We start from the raw sequence: 12470 nt of genomic DNA on the forward strand, positions 1-12470 counted from the left end.
CAATGTTTCCATGCACCTTATATCATGTTGGCGAATGCCTGCTCTCCTGGCAGCAACCAGCAACTCTTCATTTAGAGGCAGTCAGCCATCCCCATCGTCATCGGGTCTGTACGTAGATAGAATGGGCTCCCGGATAAATGCCGTCCCTTTAATACACGCTGCAAATCGCCCTCCACAAGCCACTCCAAACCGCCAACCAACTACATCAAAATATCCCTTGTGTAGTGAGAGAAATGGAACCACTGGGAACATCAGGGAGCAGACTATCAGGGAGATGGAGCAATACTTCTGATGTCTTAACAGATCAGAGCGAAAACATCAGGCCATGGTCTAACACTAATTCTGGCTTTTTCTCTCCATTTCAGTAACATGCAGCCTTCCATTTTCTCTGAAAAAAAACACAGCTCACATAACATGTCACATCCCACTTGAGAAACTATTATCCATTGACTTTACATGTCTACAAACGTTTGCAGACGCTCCAACTTCTCCTGTTTATTTAATTTTCTTTGTATCTTCGTGTCATCACCAATCTCGTTACAGTACACGACAATAACAGCCACAAAACCAGAATTTACTGGAAAAACACCGTAAGTCTGTCAGCATCTGTACAGAAATATCAAAGTTAACATTTCCGGAACAGAAGATAGTGAGTGGTAGTCGAAGGGACGTATACTGCCTGGAAGTGAGTGTTGAGTGGTGTTCCACAGGCCTCTGTTCTTGGGCCTCTTCTCTTTGTGCTGCTCCTGGGCTATGCGAATAAACTTTACCTTTGCATGTATATGGTTTAAGAATGTCCGGCACCTCAGGGTGATGCCTTTTTGGGTCTGGACCTCTCAGGATTGTGGCTCTGTGTCTGCATGCCTTCCCAGAGTTTTGTGTCTGTATACTCAGGTTTATATCTCTGTGTGTCCAGGCGTTATAAACATTGTGCCTCTGTGGGTGCGCACTTTCTCAGGATTGTGTCTCTCTTGGTCATAGCTGCAAATGTGTTGCTGGTCAAAGCACAGCAGGTTAGGCAGCATCTCAGGAATAGAGAATTCGACGTTTCGAGCATAAGCCCTTCATCTCTTGGTCATAGCCTCGTCTGGATTGTGTCTGTTTTGATCTTGGCTTTCTCAGGAGAGTTTCATTGTGGCTCAGGACCTTCTGAGATTTGCATCTCTGTGGGTCCGCGCTTTTCAGGAATGTGTCTCTGTGGTTTCAGGTCCACTGAGCATTTTGTCCCTGTGTTCTCAGGATTATGTCGATGTAGGTTCAGGCTTTCTCAAGTTTGTATCCCTTGATAGGGACAGACCATTTATAGAACATAGAACATAGAACAAAACAGCACAGAACAGGCCCTACGGCCCACGATGTTGTGCCAAACATTTGCGCTAGCTTAAGCACCTATCCATGTACCTATCCAATTGCCGCTTAAAGGTCACCAATGATTCTGACTCTGCCACTCCCACAGGCAGCGCATTCCATGCGCCCACCACTCTCTGGGTAAAGATCCTACGCTTGACATCCTCCCTGTGCCTTCTATCCTTCAGCTTAAATTTATGCCCCCCTGTTGTACCCGGAAATGGCACTATTATATTATATTAAGCTTCATTAACAATCATTTCATGAATCAGATTGTGATATTATTTAAAGTGAACACAAACTATATACAAATTTTTGACAACTAAACCGTTAAAACCCCATTAGGCAAAGCCAATCCACACTTCGCTAAGTAAATGGAAAAATGGAGTAGCACAAAATGAAACATTACACCTTTAATCACAGCCAAAGCCAAATCATAAAAAGAGCTTTCCTTTCCTTATCATTTAAACATTCGTCAAAATAAATCTGTAAGGATGGGATAATTGTATCTGATCATATCTACTGAATTACAAAATAAAGCTGGCAACATTAAAAAATATTTGATCACATGGAATAATTCTGCTGTCAAAGATTAAAATGATTTTAAAAAATATCAATTTCTTTATTTCAGGCCAAGTACTGATGGAAAAGGGAACACTATTCCCTACTTAATCTAGCTTGTCTTCATGCTGCCTTGTGTCAGCAAGTGGTATTTCAAAAGGAGAACCATACTGGGAATAGAAACAGCTTCTTTTACATCATGTTAAAATACATAAGCTAATGCAACTTTTACAATTTCACAAACATGTATTTAATTTTTTTAAAAGTAAGTGTAAACCAAGTTAATAACTTAATTTTAGCAATTGAGAGCATTTGATTTTGCTTCTAACATGCGCTACAGAAACTCATAAATTGGACTATAGGTTACTTACTGTGCAATGACATTTTAACTTCTTGATTAGGTTGCATTTTGCAATAATGTAGAATATATACTTTTAGTAATCTGCAGCACAACAGCATGCAATGTGTATCACATTTACACACTGCCTCACACTGACCACCCCCCATGCACAGCAGCCCCGACAGACAGCCACCCCACACACATTTCCATCACAGACATCTGCACACAGCCCTCAAACACGGCCTTCCACATACACAGCTACGCTACATAAACAGCTGCCCCCAAACATGGCTCCTTCACACACACACACACACACACACAGCCGATGCATAAACATACAGTCCGTCTACACACAGTCCACACAAAGTCCCGACAGGCACAAGCCCCACACTCACAACACCGATTCGCATTGTCACCCCCACACACATACACCACACAAGCACAGCTCCTTTGCACACACTACGCACACACAGCCCCCTCATACAACGACCACCAAAATACCCACAGCCCCTTTATACATATTCCCCTCACATGTAGACAGCTCCCCCAGGAACGCCACAGACACAGCGCCACTCAAACACAGAGCCACCTCACATAGCTCCCATTGAATTGCTGCACAGACACGCATACAAACCCTCCACACAGCCACTCCATGCACACTGCACACGTACCTATCTCTCCCACACACTGTCCCCATACTCACGACCAAAAACAAGACCCACAATACACTGCCGCCCACGTCCCGAATCCCCATACACACACGGCACACCAAAACACACCACACGCAGAATTACACAACACTCTCACGCACCCCCATAAAAAGACCCAATGCAAACCTCACACACGGTCACACATATCACCCGCACACGCACAGAGCACACGCCACTCAGAGCGCCTCCACACAGATACAGGACCCACAGACACACAGACCCCAGTCCCATGAAAACAGTACCCCCATCGCACACCGCCCCCCCACACACAATGACCCCAAGGCACAGAGCCACCCACACCCAAAGACACTCCCGTACACACAAACTTCCCCACAGATAGCCACCCCCAACGCACACAGCCGTCCACACACACAACCCCCTACTTACACACATCTCCCCACACTTAAACCCCCACACACACAGTCTCCCCCACACATGGCTACCCTCACACATGCAGTCCCGTCACACACAGCTCCCTTCACACATACACAGACCCCAAAACATACACTGCCCACAAAATACAGCCCCTCAACACACATATCCCCACACACAGGCACCAGACAGAGGCAGCTCCCGATGCACACAAACTCCCACACAGCCCCCTACATTCACAATTACACCACAATTATAGTCCCCATTCACAACCCTACACAAGTGTCCCCTAAAAGCGAACATACCCATCCCCACCCAGCTTCACCACATCTGCACAGCCTCCCCAACCATACACACAGCTCACACACTCTCACAGCCCCAGTAACCATGTAGTTCCATTTATCACTTAGCTCCAACACACACCGCACACCCCCACTCATGCCACTCACATGCACACAGTGGTGCAAACCCCACACAGCCCCCCACACCCACACAAACCCCCACACACTGCACACCTACGCTACCACACAAATATGCACACACACCCCACATGCCAACGCACATATCTATACACACATGCTCACGCACATACTCAAATGCACACTCCCACGAACAAACACACACGCCCATACACACATACCCCGCATATTCCCACACAAATGCACCCATACATCTAGATGAACACCCTCACAAACCCCGAGACTGATACCGCATACACAAGACCCACACATGCTCTGCACAGCTCTCACTTCTGGGATATAATCCTGTCCAAGATTATAGTGTCCAGGCTGGCCCTGTCAAGCAACTTCATAATTTGATGCAATGAAACATTTCAGCTGATCTGTCAATGCCTTTATGAAATGTCCTCATTCTTGTAATGTGCAACCTCCAGGATCTCACTGCTATAGTTAATCCCATTTCCCGTACTGTTCACCATGTTTCCACAAAATGGTGTCAGTTGATTACTGTCTCTCTCTATGTTTCATGTTTCGTACGGCATTGAATTTGTCTAGGCGACCAGATATTCTATACTAATCTAGTCCCATTTGCCAGTACTTGGCACATATTCCTGCAAACACTTCGTAATCCTGTACCCATCCAGATGAATTTTAAATGATATAATTGTACTAGCCTCCATACTTCATCTGGCAGTTCATGCACCACCGTTTATATAGACAAGTTGTTCCTTTGGTCCCTTTTAAATCTTGCCCCTCTCAAGCTAAGCATAAGCCACCTAGCTCTGTATGCACCCAACACAGGGAAGACACATTGCCTATTTACCTATTCCATGCCCCTCCTGATTTTATAGAATTCGTTATCGTCACTTCTCAGCGTCTGACGGTCCAGGGAAAACAAATCCATCCGACTCAGCCACTCCTTACAGCTCAAGCCCTCCAAACCTGGCAAACATTCTTGTAAATCTTTTCTGATGCTGTTCAAGTTTCACAACATCCTACCGATATTTGGAGACCAGAATTGCACACAGTATTCCAAAATTTTCCTAACCAATGTCCTGTGCGGACTGAACATGACCAAACAACCCCAATTCTGCATGCCCCGACCAATGAAGAAATGGATGCCAAACACCTTCTTCACTATCCTATCTCCCCGAGACTCCAGTAACAAGGAACTAAGGATCTGCATTTCATTGTCTCTTTGTTCAGCAGGAATCCCCAGGAACTTACTATTCCCAGCATATGTTCTGTCCTGATTTGCTTTGACAAAACGCAGCACCTCACATTTTTTTTTTCTAAATTAAGCTCCATCTGTCACTTCTCTGTCGATTGGAGCATCGCATCAAGATGCTATTGTACTCTCAGTTAACCTTCTTCGCAGTCTACTACACCTTCAATTTTGGTGTCATCAGCAAACTTGCTAATTTTACCTTCTATGGTCAAATCGAAATCATTCCTATAAATGACGAAAAGCAGTGGACCCGGTAAAGAACGTTGTGGAATACTAGTGGTCACAGGTGTCCAGTCTGAAAAGCGATCCTGCACCACCACAGTCTGTCATCTACCTTTGAGACAGTGTTGCTCTAAATGGCTAGTTTCTACTGTAGTCCATGTGATCTAACCTTGCTAACTACTACTGAGGGGCTTGTTGAACGCCTTACTGACTACCATACAGACAACTGGTTCGTCTGTGTATGTGTGCGTGTGTGTGTGAGAGAGAGAGAGAGAGAGAGAGACAGAGTGACATCATGTATGTGCGCATGTGTGTGTAAGTGTGTCTGTGTCTGTCTATGTCTGTGTGTGTTTGCCTCTGTGTGTGTGTGTGTGTATATGAGAGAGAGCGAGTGTGTGTGTGTGTGTGTGTGTGTGTGCGCGCGTGCGTGCGTGTATGTCTGTGTGGAAATCGTTCTGGCATATCCATGCCAGGTTTCTAAGAAGAGCTTTACAAGCTACACCTAGCTCTGGAGCAGAGTGTGAGAGGATCCTGATTGAACAAGAACGTGGCCGTCGATCATTCTCATCTCCTCCAACGCGACCTGCAGCTTCATACCAGCGAGAGAATGGTGCTGCCAGTGGCTGATAGTGCTTCTATGAATCTGAACTTCCCAGGCAGGAATTTGTGACATATTCATCATCAACCAGTATGGCGAAATCAAGGTGATTATTCAGTGACGGTGTATATATGTTTCTCCCTGAATAGGGAGCTGCCGGGTGTATCCTTTTTTTCAATGTATAGCGGGATTCCTGATGGTCTGCATGGCTCTGCGTGATCGCAGTATCAATGGGGAAAGATAGAGGCACTGAAAGAACTCTCACTCCATTAACGTTGCAGTGTACCCTTGCACATTACAACATTGTGGAGAATATCCATTGTCCTCGTAACAATCTTAGGCTCTTTATTAAGAAGCAGTCAGCCATTCCCATCGTCTTCAGGTCTCCACATAGAAAGAAAGAATGGCCTCTCGGAAAAAAAAGGCTCAAAGCACTCTCCATTTTACGACTCACCACCGTCAACCAACCGTATGCATACTTTGAGAAATGGTGTCACTGGAACATTAGGGAGTAGACTATCAGGGAGATGGAGCAACACTTCCCAAGTCTGAACGGGTCAGAGTGAACCCTCCAGTACATTCGGCATCACTAAGTCCTGTAATGTCTGTCCGTTCGTGTAACACAGAGCATTTTATTCTTCCTGAAAAATTCACCGGTTCACGGTTACCAACATTAAATTCTACTGGCCAAGTTGTTGTTCATTGCTTATGCAATTAGAGATTCCCTACCTCATTTTGATAACTTAATGTCCTACCTCTCTTGGTGGTTAGTATACATTGGTTCCATTCATCTAAAACGTTAATATTGTTTGCAAATATTTGATGCCCCAGCACTGGTTACTGTGTCGTTGCAATCGTTAATTTGTGTTGAAGACTGATTTATCCCTAATTTTTCCCTGCTCCCGGCTCAGTCCTCCCCATATTGCTACGTAGCAGCTTTAGAAGACTGAAGGCTCACTTCAATTCCTTGTGTAACATGTATGAACGATTAAAAGATCTGCTCCAATTTCTGAGTAACGGGCTTAAATGTCTGAATGGACTCATTCGGTTCTCGTGTAAAACACTTGATGGGCTGAATGGCCTGATTCAGTACAAGTGCAGTTGTAAATGCTGCTGAACGTATTGGAACCATATCTGAACAGCCCACTGACTTTATGATGGCATTTTTGCTGCAGATGCTGATAGCGCACCGTGACTCATAGCTGCCAAGTTTCTATTTGCATGGTCTTTTTGACCTGCTGCGCTGGAGGTACTATTGCATAACACGGTGGGCAGCATTTTCAATATGAGACTAAGCTTTTCCCTCTGCCAGGACGGTGTTTTGGCTGCTACCACAGATACTGTTTGGGGGAAATCTATCTGTGAAATTTCGTTTGGTGAGAATGAAATCCTCTTTTTGTTTCCCCGTCACTTCCTGCAGGCTAGGTGCTGTATTTTGAGGCCTCGCCCTGTTCAGTCCGTCGCTGGCCTGTGGAGACATGCTTGGTGATGGACATTGAAGTCCCGCACGCAGAATACGTTCTATGTCCTTGTCACCATCATTGCTGCCTTGATATCATTTTCATTATCGAGGGAAATGAGTTATCACCTCGGGGTGGTGTGGAGGACAGTAGATGTTCGTATTTAGGCGATTTCCTTGGCAATCTGTGATCTGCTGCCATGACGCTTCACGGGTTCTGAAATCAATGTTGGGGAGTTCCAAGGTAACTCATTTCCTGCCTGAATAACACAGTGTCCCCACCACTCGTGGGTCTGTCTTGCTGGTGTGACAGGATACAGAGCTGAAAATGTGTTGCTGGTTAAAGCACAGCAGGTCAGGCAGCATCCAAGGAACAGGAAATTTCGACGTTTCGGGCCGGAGCCCTTCATCAGGAATCCTGATGAAGGGCTCTGGCCCGAAACGTCGAATTTCCTGTTCCTTGGATGCTGCCTGACCTGCTGTGCTTTAACCAGCAACACATTTTCAGCTCTGATCTCCAGCATCTGCAGTTCTCACTTTTTACTCGGTGTGACAGGATACACTCAGGGCTTGTGGGGGGCGGAGGAGTCATGAAACATTACACATCAGTCTTATTCTGTGAGAATGACGATTTCAGACATTTTGTCTGACCTCTAAAATGAAAAATAAAGCTGACAATGAGCAGGGAATAATGGGTTAAAAAAGCTAATTGAAAGGCACTTTATCTAACGTGTGTTGTATGCTCAAAACAGACTGAGGAAATCAATACATACATTGAGCGAAATGGGTATGTTTTAATGACATTATTGAGCCATGACTACAGGGTGACCGATATTGGGAACTGAATACAGAGAACTTTTTACACCTGGGAGTGTCAGACAGAACTAAAAAGTAGCTTGGAAGATATAGCTGAATAGGTGATTGCATCTGCCTTTTCATTAAAGAGGATTTTGCATAATAGTTTTCAGCTATCTTCTTTCTGTTATTCATTTTGTGTCCAAAGTGTTAGATAAGTTCCGATTGGGGAAATATTTCCGCCATGAGGCCGAGTCAGTCTCACCAGCCCTAATGGGCAGAAGGGCCTTTGTGATGTGGGTCTTTGTGATTTCATCACATTCTGTACGCGACATTCTTTGGAGCATTCCATACCCGGCATTCCTCAGAACAGTCTGTATCTGACATTCTCCGGAGCTTTTTATCATGACATTATTTGTGAACACCCACACTTCAGTGAATTGAATGAAATATAAGTTTTCGAGGGAACAGATCCCGTTACCAGGAAATGGAGATACTGTTCCGAGGTCCCCTCATTCAGTTAAATGCTTTAAAATGTTTTCCCTGCGTTTACATTTCTTCATGACAGAGGATCGAACACAATTCCAAGTAAAAGACAGAGATTTCCAAACTCCATTTGTCTTCAAGGAACTGGGAGAGAATGCTTCAGGACAGCAACGTTTTCACCCTCAGTATTTAGGAACTAGAAGGAAATGACCTGTATTTGCTCTCAAGTGATCGAACATATGGTGATGTGCTGGAAACCATCTGTTCTTATGGATGCGTCTGAGTGTGGTCGGGGTGGAAGATTTTCTTCTGGTTTAAACAGTCTTGTCCGTAATTCAGTCCTTCCCATTTGTTACTTGAATTCAAATTATTTCATAAAATCTCTGACTACAGTGACTCATTTGAAAATATCTCTGGTACCTTAATCAAGCAGGTCCATTAACCTCCAGCCTGATATATAATATGTTTGTTTTCCTTCCTCACAGTTAACGTACTTACAGTTTACGTCTTCCTTTATAAAGATTGTGGATTGTCACCATGTGTCAGACGTTACCTCGGGGCCATGGCTGTGGCGGATCTGCTGGTCATTATCCTCGACCTGATATTGAGACACATTCCCATTGTTTTTCAGGATCAGTTTTATTTCCTGAGGCGCTTCGTCCCCCTGTGTAATATTCACGCCGTCCTGCTTTATGCAGCCGCTGACTGTTCAGTCTGGTTCACTGTTAGTTTCACCTTTGATCGTTTTGTGGCCATTTGTTGCCAGAACCTGAAACATAAATACTGCAGCGAGAAAACTGCGGCTGTGGTTCTGGGAATAGTGACTGTGCTGAGCCTTTCAAAGAATATTTTCTGGTATTTTATGTTCAAATCTCGGTATCGGCTGGCAAACCTCCCCTGGTTTTGTTATCTAAAAACGACTGTTCGAATCTCCCGTGTCTGGATGATAATCGAGCTCCTCCACCACATTCTAACCCCGACTCTCCCGTTTCTTCTAATTCTGCTGTTCAATGTTTTCACCGTTAGACACATTTTAATGAGCAGTAGAGCCCGCCGGAGACTCCAGACTCACACAAAATGGGACGCTCAGTCAGACACAGAAATGAAAAATCGAAAAAAATATATAATTTTACTGTTTGTGATCTCAACCAATTTCATCCTCTTATGGTCAACGTTAATGATGTATTCAATATGGCACCGGATGGGGCAGATTTTGAATAGCCCTATGCATCTTGATTACTTTGTGCGGGAATTGGGCTTCATGCTGCAGCTCCTCAGTTGCTGCACAAACACAGCGCTTTATGCAATAACCCAGACAAAGTTCAGACAGCAGTTGAAGAATGTGCTGAAATACCCCTATAGCCGAATTCATCAATCAATCAAATTCACTCGTTAAACAATCCATCCGTGAATTACTCAATTCAGTTCAGTGTTTCAGCAATGATGCAGCCTGTCGCGATGGTAACAGACTGAGGATAGTGCTGGTTTGTCGAACTTTTTCCAACAGAAGGTTACAGGGATATCTTTCAATGTTTCTCTCAATTCAGAAGCCGGTGAGAAAATCCACCTTTCCACTGACTGTCACCTCAGTTTTTAAGTAATAAAAATGTTTATTGCAATGTGCCAAGCAGCAGAGTCAAAGGTATTGCTGTTTGGATTTGTGCTGAAGAAGCTGAGCTGGAGAGAGACAGAAAGATTCCCAAGTCCTGCACCTCAGGAAAGGTGCAGGAACCGGGGTCTGAGCTCAGGAGTTGGGTTTACGTTACTCTGTCCTTGCTTTCACATCTGGTCCCCCACTCAAACTGGCCTTCAGCAAAATTCGACTCTCTACCCCAATCTCCACTCAGCCACAACTGCCTTTTTGTCTCACACAGACACACACACACGAAAACTTCAACCCTTGCAATCCCTCCGCTCCGTCTGCTCTCTACCTATTTCCTCTCTTTTCCTCATTTCTCTCCCTCTCTCTCCGCGCACTGTCATTTCTCACTCTGTCCCACTTACTTTCTCTTCCCTCTCAGTCTCACACTGCCCAAGTTGGTGCACCTTCTCCACTCAATACTCTCTCCCTCACCTTGTCTGTCACCCTCCTGCTGTCAATGTCTCACTCCCGCCTTTCTCTCTGTCCACATTTTCTTCCTCCTCCACACTTCCACTCGTGGAAGAGAAAGTGTTCAACGTAAAGGGAGGGTGGGAGTAGTGAGAAAGAGACAAAGCCAGGGAGAAATAGAGAAGAGAGAGAAAGAGTCAGGCAGAGGCAGAGGGAAAGACAGCGCCAGACAACAGAATATTGACAGAGAGAGAATGAGATGGAGGGAGAGCGAGAGAGAGAGAGAGAGAGAGAGAGAGAGAGAGATAGAGAGAGAGAGTTAGCGAGAGGGAGTGATCGTTGGATTGATACAGACACAGAGGGGGAAGAGAACGTCATGGAGACAGAGAGAGTCAGACAGAGGGAGAGGGAAAGAGAGGAGAAAGGGAGAGAGACAGAAAGAGTCACAAAGACGGAGAGCCAGAGAGAGAGAAAGGGAGAACCCCGGAAGCGAGAAAGAAACCGAGTTAGACTGTGTAGGGCGAGAGAGAGAGAGTGCGTCAGAGAGTTGGAGAGGGAGAGAGAGAGTCAGGGCGGGGGAGAGAGTGAGACGAACAAGAGAGGGAGAGAGTTTTAGCAAGAGAGAGCATCAATCAGACAAGAAGAGAGAGTGAGAGAGTCGGATAGTGGGAGAGGGTGAGCTAGACAGTTTGACAGAGGGAGTGGAACAGACAGAAAGAGAGAGAGCGAGAGAGAGAACTAAACAGAAGGAGAAAAGAGGGAGAGGAAAAGTCAGACAGAGGATGAGGGGAAGAGTCAGAGAGAGGGAAAGGCTGAACGAGTCTGAGAGAGGGGGAGAGAGTCAGAAAGGGAGTGAGAAAATCAGGCAGAGGGAGAGGAAGATAGAGCGGGCAAGGCAGAGGGAGAACGAGCGAGTAGTGTCGACAGAGGGAGAGAGAGACCATCAGACGAGTGGATTGAGTGAGAAAGAGTAAGACATGGGGAGAGGGGGAGACTGAGCGAGTCCAAAAGAAGGGGACAGACAGAGTGAGGGAGAATTTCAGAAAATCAGACAGAGAAGAGCGGGAGATAAAGGGAGTCAGCCAGGCAGAGGGATAGAGGGGGAATCAGACAGATGGCGTGTATATGTGTGTGTGAGAGAGAGTCAGACAGAGGAGAAGGGAGGAATAGAGCGTCAGACAGAGGGTTCAAACAGATGGAGAGAGAGAGAGAGAGAGATTCAGGCAGAGAGAGGGAGAGAGTTGGTCAGACATAGATGGACAGTAAGAGAGAGAATGAGATAGATGGAAAGGGAGAGAGGAATCAAGACAGATGGAGAAGGAGAAAGAGAGAGTCAGACAGGGATGGTGAGCGAGAGAGCCAAACAGACGGAGAGGGAGAGAGAGAGGGAATATTTGACAGAGGGAGAAGGAGAGGGACAGAGTCGATAGATGGAGAGCGTGAGAGAGACAGAGAGGGAGAGAGAGCATCATTTAGAGAGAGTGCAGGAGAGAGTGTCAGATGGAGAGGCGAGAGAGAGCGTGCGAGAGAGAGTAAGACAGCGGAAGAGAGAGAAAATATTTTAAACAGAAGGAGGGAGTGATCCAGAGTCAGGGAGAGAGACAGAATTAGACAGACGGAGACCGGCAGAGAGAGCTAGAACGAGAGAGAATCAGACAGATAGAGCGTGTGAGGGAGAGTAAGACAGGGAGAGAGAGAGAGAGCGAAATCGAGTCAAAGAGAGGGGGGGAGAGAGAGAGAGAGAGTCAGTGAGGGAGTGTTAAAGTCAAACAGAGGGAAAGGTAGATAGAGAAGTTCAGACAGACAGAGAACGAGAGAGTAGAGTCGGACAGACGGAGAGAGAA

This window comes from Hemiscyllium ocellatum, chromosome 18 (genome assembly GCF_020745735.1).
Source record: "Hemiscyllium ocellatum isolate sHemOce1 chromosome 18, sHemOce1.pat.X.cur, whole genome shotgun sequence".
In the NCBI taxonomy this organism is placed as follows: Eukaryota; Metazoa; Chordata; class Chondrichthyes; order Orectolobiformes; family Hemiscylliidae; genus Hemiscyllium; species Hemiscyllium ocellatum.